The following is an 8,745-nucleotide window of genomic DNA, read 5'->3' on the forward strand; positions in this document are numbered from 1 at the left end:
AGGAGCAGGACATCATATGGCTCAAACAAGGGTGCACACAATCTCCAACTGATTTATTATGGAGTCAGCAAAGCACAGGAAAAGTGGTGATGCCAGTGGAATAATTATACACAACTTTTGAACAATTGCACTATCCTTCTCATAGCTCAAAGCAACACATTGCAGCAGACATCCAGGAAGATTAGTGTATTCCCAATTTACAAGAACACCTCTCAACAATGGTCATTCAATGCACCACCTGCCAAGTGTTTAGTACAGGGCTGATACTCAGATCACTGCGAGGTACACTCCCCGCTCCATCCCGTGAGCTGCACAGTGACTATGCAGACATGGGAGAAAGATGCAATGGGGCACAATATCTGGTTTTGGTGGTGTGTCTGTTCTCAAGGTGGGTTGAGGCCAGTCCATGTGCCCACCCAAATGCTAAGTGTGCCGCAAAATTCCTCGTAAAGAGGTTTTCCCCCGATGGGGAGTGTGCAACATTTTAAGATCCGAATATGGCACCCATTTCTTCAATGAGCTCTTCAAAGAAATAACAGCCCTTTTGGGCAACAAGCATCGTATGTGTTTGATGTACCACCCACAAGCAAATGAGGTGGTGGAACAAATAAACAGCCTACTTAAGAGCAGGCTCTTCAATTAATGAAACACCCTGAAAAATAATTGGGTGTATTGCTTGGCCCTGGCCTTGTTCCATTTGTGCACACAGCCCATTAAGGACCACCACCTTTCCCCTATGAAATAGTAACTGGCAGATGCATGCATACACCCATCTTCCCTGTGAGGAGAGTGTCAGACACCCATAGAGAAGCAGCGATTCTGGGGGTAGAATTCAGCAGTATCTGGCTCAACTGATACACACAATCAGTTGCATCTCAAAACAAATGGCTCCGCCAAACACAGAAGACGCACAAACACCAACTACCCTGCTAACTGATGCTGCACCCTCTCAACCACTGATGTTGGAGGAGGTGGTCTATGACAGAAGTTTTGTGCGAAAGTGGAACAACCCCAGGTTCCATGGGCCCTACGAGGTTGTGTTTTCTACCCCTTTTGTAGTAAAAGTGAAGGTGCTCAGATATAGGATACACCTCCCATTCATCCGCAGGACCCCACCCAATTGAACACCAGCTGCCCAAAGATAATACAACAAATATACCTCAATTTATGGAACTTCATGGTGACTATATGAGTGCATGTGAAAGAGTTCATAGTACATGCATTGATGCTAGAACATGAGCTACTCAAATTAAAACTCTCTCTCTCTCTCTCTCTGTCTCTCTTTCTTTCCCCTCCCACTCCTCCCCTTGTTTTCCCCTGAATTCCCCTGAATTCCCAAACATCCCATCCCTCTATCTTACCTGTTTTTTCTAAACCACAGGTATTGCTATGATGGAAATGTTGATGCCAAGATGTTCTTTGCCTGTAAATAGAAATAGTATTAGTAACTCCAGGATGTATTCTTATGACTGTGGTCTTCACATTGTGGCCATTTTGTTTACAATATTAATGTTTTCATTAGAAATTTATTGGGGAATATCTTTTATCTGGGCTGGCCATCTAAAAGAAGGGGGCGGGGGTGAATCACTGGGAGTTGGAACACAAGTATAACCCCCAATGTAACTGAATTGACCCCAAGCCCAGATCCAAATGAAAGAATTACTGAGAGTGTACGATTCAATCTAACATAATCAAAAAACATAACCAGAACCACATATAACGTGACCCCCACACATAGTAGCAACTCCCATACATATGTATGTACAAGAAAAATGTTTGAAACATTACTTCTTAAAGTCAAAAACCCTTTGTGTAATGCAAGCAGTTGTGTAAATATTACAAACAGCAAAAGTAATATGCCATAAGAGAATAAAAAGACAAGCATGTAAACTTAAATATGATGCATACCATGGCTTAGGCCTATTTGTAGTTGAAGATATTCGTCATTCAGAGCACTCCAACAGATGATATTCTGACATGATTATAGTGGGAAGACAAACAACTCATAGGAGTTTCTATGACTGCTCCTTAATACCGCACGCATCTGGGGCACCCAGGGTTTTAGTATCACAGGAAGTACCAATGAGAGAGGCATACTGCCTAATTCATCTTGCCCTTTGTGGGATGAGAGGCATGTTCCAGGCATGCAACGTCCACCTGGAAATTATTCATCCGGACACCCAAAAATGCAAAATGAGTTCAACCAACCCCAATTGTCTGAAAGAACCCTACCTGGTGATCGAAGAGGCGAGATACACTAACAAGTGGCAAGAAACAACCATCACATGCAAAGCTAAAGGACTTTTAGGATTGCCCTAAAAAATTGTGGCACTTGTAGAACAGACTTGTGCACAAGCATGGACAGAGCACATCACCAAATTAACATGGATTGCAACCAAAGCAGCCAGTAAAAGTGCACCAAGAAAAGACTTATGAACTATGTTTTACAGTGAAGGAACTGTGTCTGTCTGTTCAAACAAATGGTGTAACAGAATTGTGATAATTCCAGAACTCAAGAAAGGCACTGCAGTGCTGATGGACTACTATTGGGTGTGTGGCCAACAAGCGTACTTGCACCTCTCGCCTTCTTGGAGGAGGTATTGTTTGCTAGCTACGCTGCACTCCACCATGTTAGTAGTCCCAGAAGAACACCTGAAAGAGGAGTCTCTGCCTGATGAGGCGCCCACAGTGCCCCCACCGAACGAAGCACAGCACACGATGCCGCCACAAACTTTTGCATCCTTCCTGAGAAAGAACCATATTACCAACTGCAGAGAAGGAACAGATCATCAAATTACATATCGACAGACTCATCTGAACTGCTGATGCAAATACCTAATGAACACAAGCTCTATAATCCCAAAGAGATATTTTTTGCATCTCTCATAACGAGCATCCAGACGTGAGCAAATGCAAAATGGCTGCAAATTGTGCGATGGGAGCTGATCCAGTTGGCCAACGACACAGAACAAGGATTCAATGTCATAAGAGTGGAGCTGAGGGCCCTCAATCTAATTTCAATGCAGAACCGGTATGTGCTGATCTACTGAAAGCCATGGGAAGAGGTGTTTGCAAAAAGAATGGGAGTTCATGTTACACTCTCTGTGAGGCTAAGAACCTTGGGGTCATCTTCAACTCCCCGCTTTCCTTTTCTCTCACAAATCTCTGACGCCTCTAAGAAGGTGTTAAATCTCCTCAGAGGTATTCTTCCTTTCCTCTCCTTCCCCCAGAAGCTCACTGTCTCTTGGGCTCTGGTTCTTTCTCGGCTGGACAATTGCAACATCCTCTTTCTAAATCTGCCTGCAACTACTCTCTACAGCTCATCCAGAACAGGACTGCGAGGCTTGTCCTTGGCCTCAAGCCCAGGGATCGCATCTCTCCAGCCCTGAAACCTCTTCATTGGCTCCCAGTGGCTGTTAGGATTAATTCCAAGATCCTTTTACATTGTCCACAAGGCCTTCTGGGGCCTGGGTCCAAAATACCTTCAATTTTCCCTTTGGAAATACCTTCCTTCTCGAGCTCTTTGCTTCTCCACCTCCAACTCCCTCAGGGTCAATCGCTTCTCCAAGAAACAAATTGGGGGTAGATCTCTCTCTTCGACTGGAGCCTCCCTCTGGAACAGCCTCCCTGCCTCTCTGAAACCTGAGGATAACCATTTTCGGTTCCGGAAGAACCTCAAGACCTTCCTCTTTGCTTCTGCCTTCGCTCTTCCTCTCCCCTGCTGATCTGTCTGCTTCGGCATTGGGCATCTGGCTACCCTCTGATTTCGGGCCCAGATCCCTGCCCACCCAGCCACATACCTGCACTGCCGCTTGGCAACCATTGCACATGGGTCTGCAACCATACAGTCCCCTTCCTGCACTTTTTAGACACCTACTGTCTGTGCCTTTTTCTTACACTTACCACCTGCTGGTCGCACTACCTGTTGTTTGTTTGATCTTGTGTTCAGAACTTTTCACTACTCCCCTGCCCCTTGCACTTTCCCCTTCCCCTCTGCCCTGCACTTGCACGTTCTCAATGTCACTGGGCCTAGTAAGATTGTTGTTTTGTCATCCCTTGTTCCTCTCCCTTGCCTCGTCGCACTCTGAAACACTTATGTATGGGCGCAATATAAATAAATGATCATATCATAAGATCTGCTCAAGGGCATCTCAGAGATACACCTGTCCCCTCCAAATGTACTCAATGTTTAGGCTTACTGAATATGGAGTAAGGTAGTCGGTGCAAATCTGACATGCTCATGGGCATATGCCGATTTGCTCAGGTGCAAACCTTTAAAAGTCACAGCCAAGACATTTTTGGTGGGCTCGCGTACAGGTACAAGCAGCAGTCTACTCAGAGCAGTCAAGAATCTGAAAGGCAATGATATTTCACCTAGTGCTTGTATGGATGACATATCTTCTCAAAAAAAGCGCCAAGGATCTTGCCTGCCCTTATTCTTGCAGATCCCCAGAAAGCCGGAGTTTCCATCCTTTCTATGGCAAACACCACATTCCTTGGGTATTGTTCCCTGCTCATCCCCATTGAGGTCTTCAGGGGTTCATTTTCTAAGTCTAGCAGAATGGAAAATATGGTGGAATAGTGGTGGTATATTTTCCCCACCACATTTTCTGTTCCGCAGGATGTTTCTGTATTTGGCAGGTGCTGTGGCAGATGTGAAGCAGAATGGACTTAACTTGTCTGCAGGCTTTTTTAGTCCGCCTGCCTCCAGCATGAGATATTCATTCTGGTGTTAATCCAATGGATTCCAATGGGACCCACCTGTTCTTCCACCTGTTAAAAGCAGGAAGATTCCATTGGAACCATTGTAAATGCCTCCTGCTTTTGTTAATTGTGGGATGCATTTACATTTTCTCAAATGCATAGTAGAAAAGTAAGGTGAAAAGGGTATTTCCTCTCTGTTTTACACTTAACCACCACATGTTAGAAAAGTACAAATTAACCTTTGTACGGAAGTGCACATGGAGGAGGTCCCCTCTGTACAATTTAGGTGCCAAAAAAACCTTTTTCTTTCAACCTAAACAAGTATGTATGGAATACATGACAGCCTCCACAGCTGTATAAAAGACTGTAAATAATGTTATTGTTACAGGCTAGGTGTGACATCACTACTGACTGTAATAAGGAAATTACATCACAGCTGCTCTGTAATCAGTTATTACACTTAATTTGTGATGTCACAGTGCCTTCTGCTTAATCCAGCAGACTTCCAGCTGCCACACAACCTTTTAATTCATTCATGATAAGCTTTTCAAATTCCTTTTTTGTAAAATATTTTCTCCGGCACTTTACACCATTAACTGATAAGAAACTGTTTGTGGTAGTATGTTAATTAAGTGCGCTACTGGAGTTTAACACACGAGAATAAGAATCTGCACATTCATCATTATTTGAAAGCACAAAATGAAAGTGTTTTTAGATACATTTTTATTAAACTGCGTATACTATTTTTTCTGCGAAACACATTAGAACCCATATATTATTTTTTAATCCAAACAGATTATAAATTGATTATATGTGTTAGCAAGTGGAAGATCTCTTGCATTACAATAAGCAAGAGGCATCTCTTAAAGGGGATGACAGTGTATGGCCATGCCTTATAAGGAATAAAATACCGCCTACCAAATGTAGAATGGAGATTGCAAGTCACCTCACAGTTCCACGACCTTACAAAGGAACTCCGAAGACCTTACAAAGGAACTCCGAAGGTCACCAACTCCTCAGTGACTTTGGTATCCTTATGATGCACAGAAGGGCCTGCTGTATCCCTTATCCACTAGTGTGCCCTTACAGTGTGGAATAAGACTGAGCAAAGCCTTGTATCCTTCATTCTGCAGGGTGATTGTTATTTGTGACTTTTTGCATCTGTAAATGTGTACGTAGCGGGCGTTGCACACTGTGCAATAATGAAAGGAAACTTTTTTCAATGCAAAATTAAATAGGTCCTTGAAATGTCATACAATATTACAGGAAATGTTTGTAGGTTTGCATGTATTTATTGCAGCTGAGCAAGAGAAGCTTATAATGATTTGTAATTGATTCATTTTGATATCTAATTAAACTGTTTAATAATGATATTCTGTTAAAACTTAAACCCTCAGGCCTAACGTAGAGTTGTGTGTTTGTTTTTAAATGTCCCCTGCTCTGCTTTTCCAGTGGCAACATTCTGAGTGTATTATAATGCCTATTTACTTCATAATTGTTGTCTACCCCCCTCATACCCTCCGCCCCCCTTTCGGCTAAACCAAGATGGGGTTTTTAATAAAAAAAAAAAGAAACTCTTGGACGGGGGCACAGAGGGCCCAATTTTGGGACTGTTCAGGCAAAACCAGGATGTCTGGTCACCCCAACTATACCGGCTACCGGGTCAGCGGTCAAGGACACCGTGATTTTGGAAGCAGGCTGTGGGAATTGCTAGACCTTTCACAGGATTAGTGGCTTCAGGCATTAATTGCATTACTATTAATAGTTATAGTGTCCTTACAAAGCAAAAAGGATTGTTCACAAAGAATGGGTTCCATTTGCAGGTGCAATTCAGCACACACAAACGGATTAGTGCATGGACACACAATTAAGTATTCACCAAGCGACCTCTGAACGTGCCCTTTATGGATGCACACAGATGTCTGTTTATTGACCTATGCACATATGTTAAATATGCCGCACATGATCTCGCCCCTTTCATTACTTCATTCATTAATGCCTCCTTCGAATCGGGCACCGTACCCGACTACCTCAAGGATGCCTGGGTCATCCCCCTAATCAAAAAACCTAATCTTGATCCCAGTAATCCGTCTAACTACAGACCTATTACCACGGTGCCTTACCTCCTCAAAATTCTTGATCGAGCAGCCTATATCCAAATCCAGGATTACCTTGAAACCAACAACCTACTAGAGCTCAAACAATCTGGATTCCGTCCTAGACACGCCTCAATGATGAAAAAACGGAGTTAGTCATTCTAGGTTCTCAACCTAAACTCACGAAACTTGACCCCAAATACACATCCTTCACTATTGACGGGAACGATATTAAAGTCTCCAATATTACAAAAACTCTTGGAATATATTTAGACTCCACCTTATCTCTCAATCGACAAACCAACGCAGTTGTCTCTGCATCATCCTATACTTGCAAATTTATTACAGCTTGCCGTCCCTTTTTGACACCGGGGAACTGTCTAATTCTCGCTAGAACCCTCATCATGTCCAAGATCGATTATTGCAACGCCCTCTACCTAGGAACCAGTCACAGAAATCTTGACAAACTCCAGGTCACGCAGAATAACACCATAAGAGCAGCTCTTAAGATACCCAGGCGCTCCCATAGCTCCAACACCAGACGTAACCTACATTGGCTACCCATCACGCACCATATATCCCTCAAAGTACTCAGTCTCACCCACAAGGCACAGAACAACGCAGCCCCTGCCTATCTATCCTCACGTTTCACACAACATACAGCAACCAGACCCCTGAGATCTGCGCAGGCCCACACACTGACTATTCCTAGCTTCAAGCTACGAACAGCAGGGGGGTCAAGCTTCCCAGTCCTCACCGCCAAGCTTTGGAACTCCCTACCCAATGCTCTCAGAAACATTCCTTTCTTTCATTCCTTCAAAACTAAAACTAAATGGTGGTTACATGAACAGGATGCCTCATCCGCCTCTCATTAATTCTACTATTGCTTTCTCACCCATACCAACTGTTCACTGTTTTGACTGTATACACTGTATATTTTGACCTGCTGCCTTCCTCATTATGTAAATATCTGTAAATGCAAATTTTATCTATTTCCCGTAAACTGTAACTGTTTTCTTAAACATGCGCCCAGATGCCCCGGGGCAAGGTGCGCACTACAAATAAAATAAATACAAATACACATTTGTATGTGGTCCTAAATATATTTGACTGCTTTTTCAAAGGCAGAAGTATATTTTGAAATGTTTGCAGTGCACCATTCCAGGACTAGTGGCGTTCCTGCTGAATTGCACTCTCCCCTGGGAGTGATGTGGCCATCAGAAGAACTTAGAACTTAGAACTTCTCAACCCACGTGGGTGTTTGGAGCCAATAAATAGGCAAGTGGTCAGGTGCATGTCTGACACTGCCCTCCCAATGCGGAGGCTTCCTGCCCAGCTGGGGGATCACCTAGCCTCAGCATGAACCTCAAAAGTCATTGGCTTGGAACATGACACATGGGGCCTGGATGTCAACAACTGACTGACTGCAGAGGCCTTTTCATTGAATACTGTTAGGAGGTGTTGCTTTTCTTACGGGGAAGAAGTGGTTGTTGCTCTTCTTACGGGGGAGAAGTGTTATGATGTGTCTAGTGACCTCGTGCATGGAAGCTAATAGAATGGAGGGTGTGTGGTGACGTGTTGGGGTTCAAAGAATGGGCCGTTGGAGATCTGTACTGGCCGGATGGGATGCCGGTGCCCTTGCACTAGGCTTACAGAGTTATGGAAATAAAGGCACATGAATATACCGAAGACCAAAGCTTGACTGGTCATCCTTCTTTACCACAAATACTCAGTCCTGTCCTCCTGCATAAGAACCCCAATGCTACCTGACGGAGCCAGATCTTCAGAACAGCCAGACAATATACCCGCAGAACCGATGTCGCGCGAGCTACAGGAGTCGACCAAGCAGAGCTTGAAGTTACTATAGTCAAAGTGAACAGGTTATGCACGTGGCGTCAACCAACAAACAATGGTGGGAACCTCCAAACCCGGCACCTAGAGGTAA

The sequence above is a fragment of the Ambystoma mexicanum genome, chromosome 4q (genome assembly GCF_040938575.1).
Source record: "Ambystoma mexicanum isolate Mex_15411 chromosome 4q, UKY_AmexF1_1, whole genome shotgun sequence".
Taxonomy (NCBI): Eukaryota; Metazoa; Chordata; class Amphibia; order Caudata; family Ambystomatidae; genus Ambystoma; species Ambystoma mexicanum.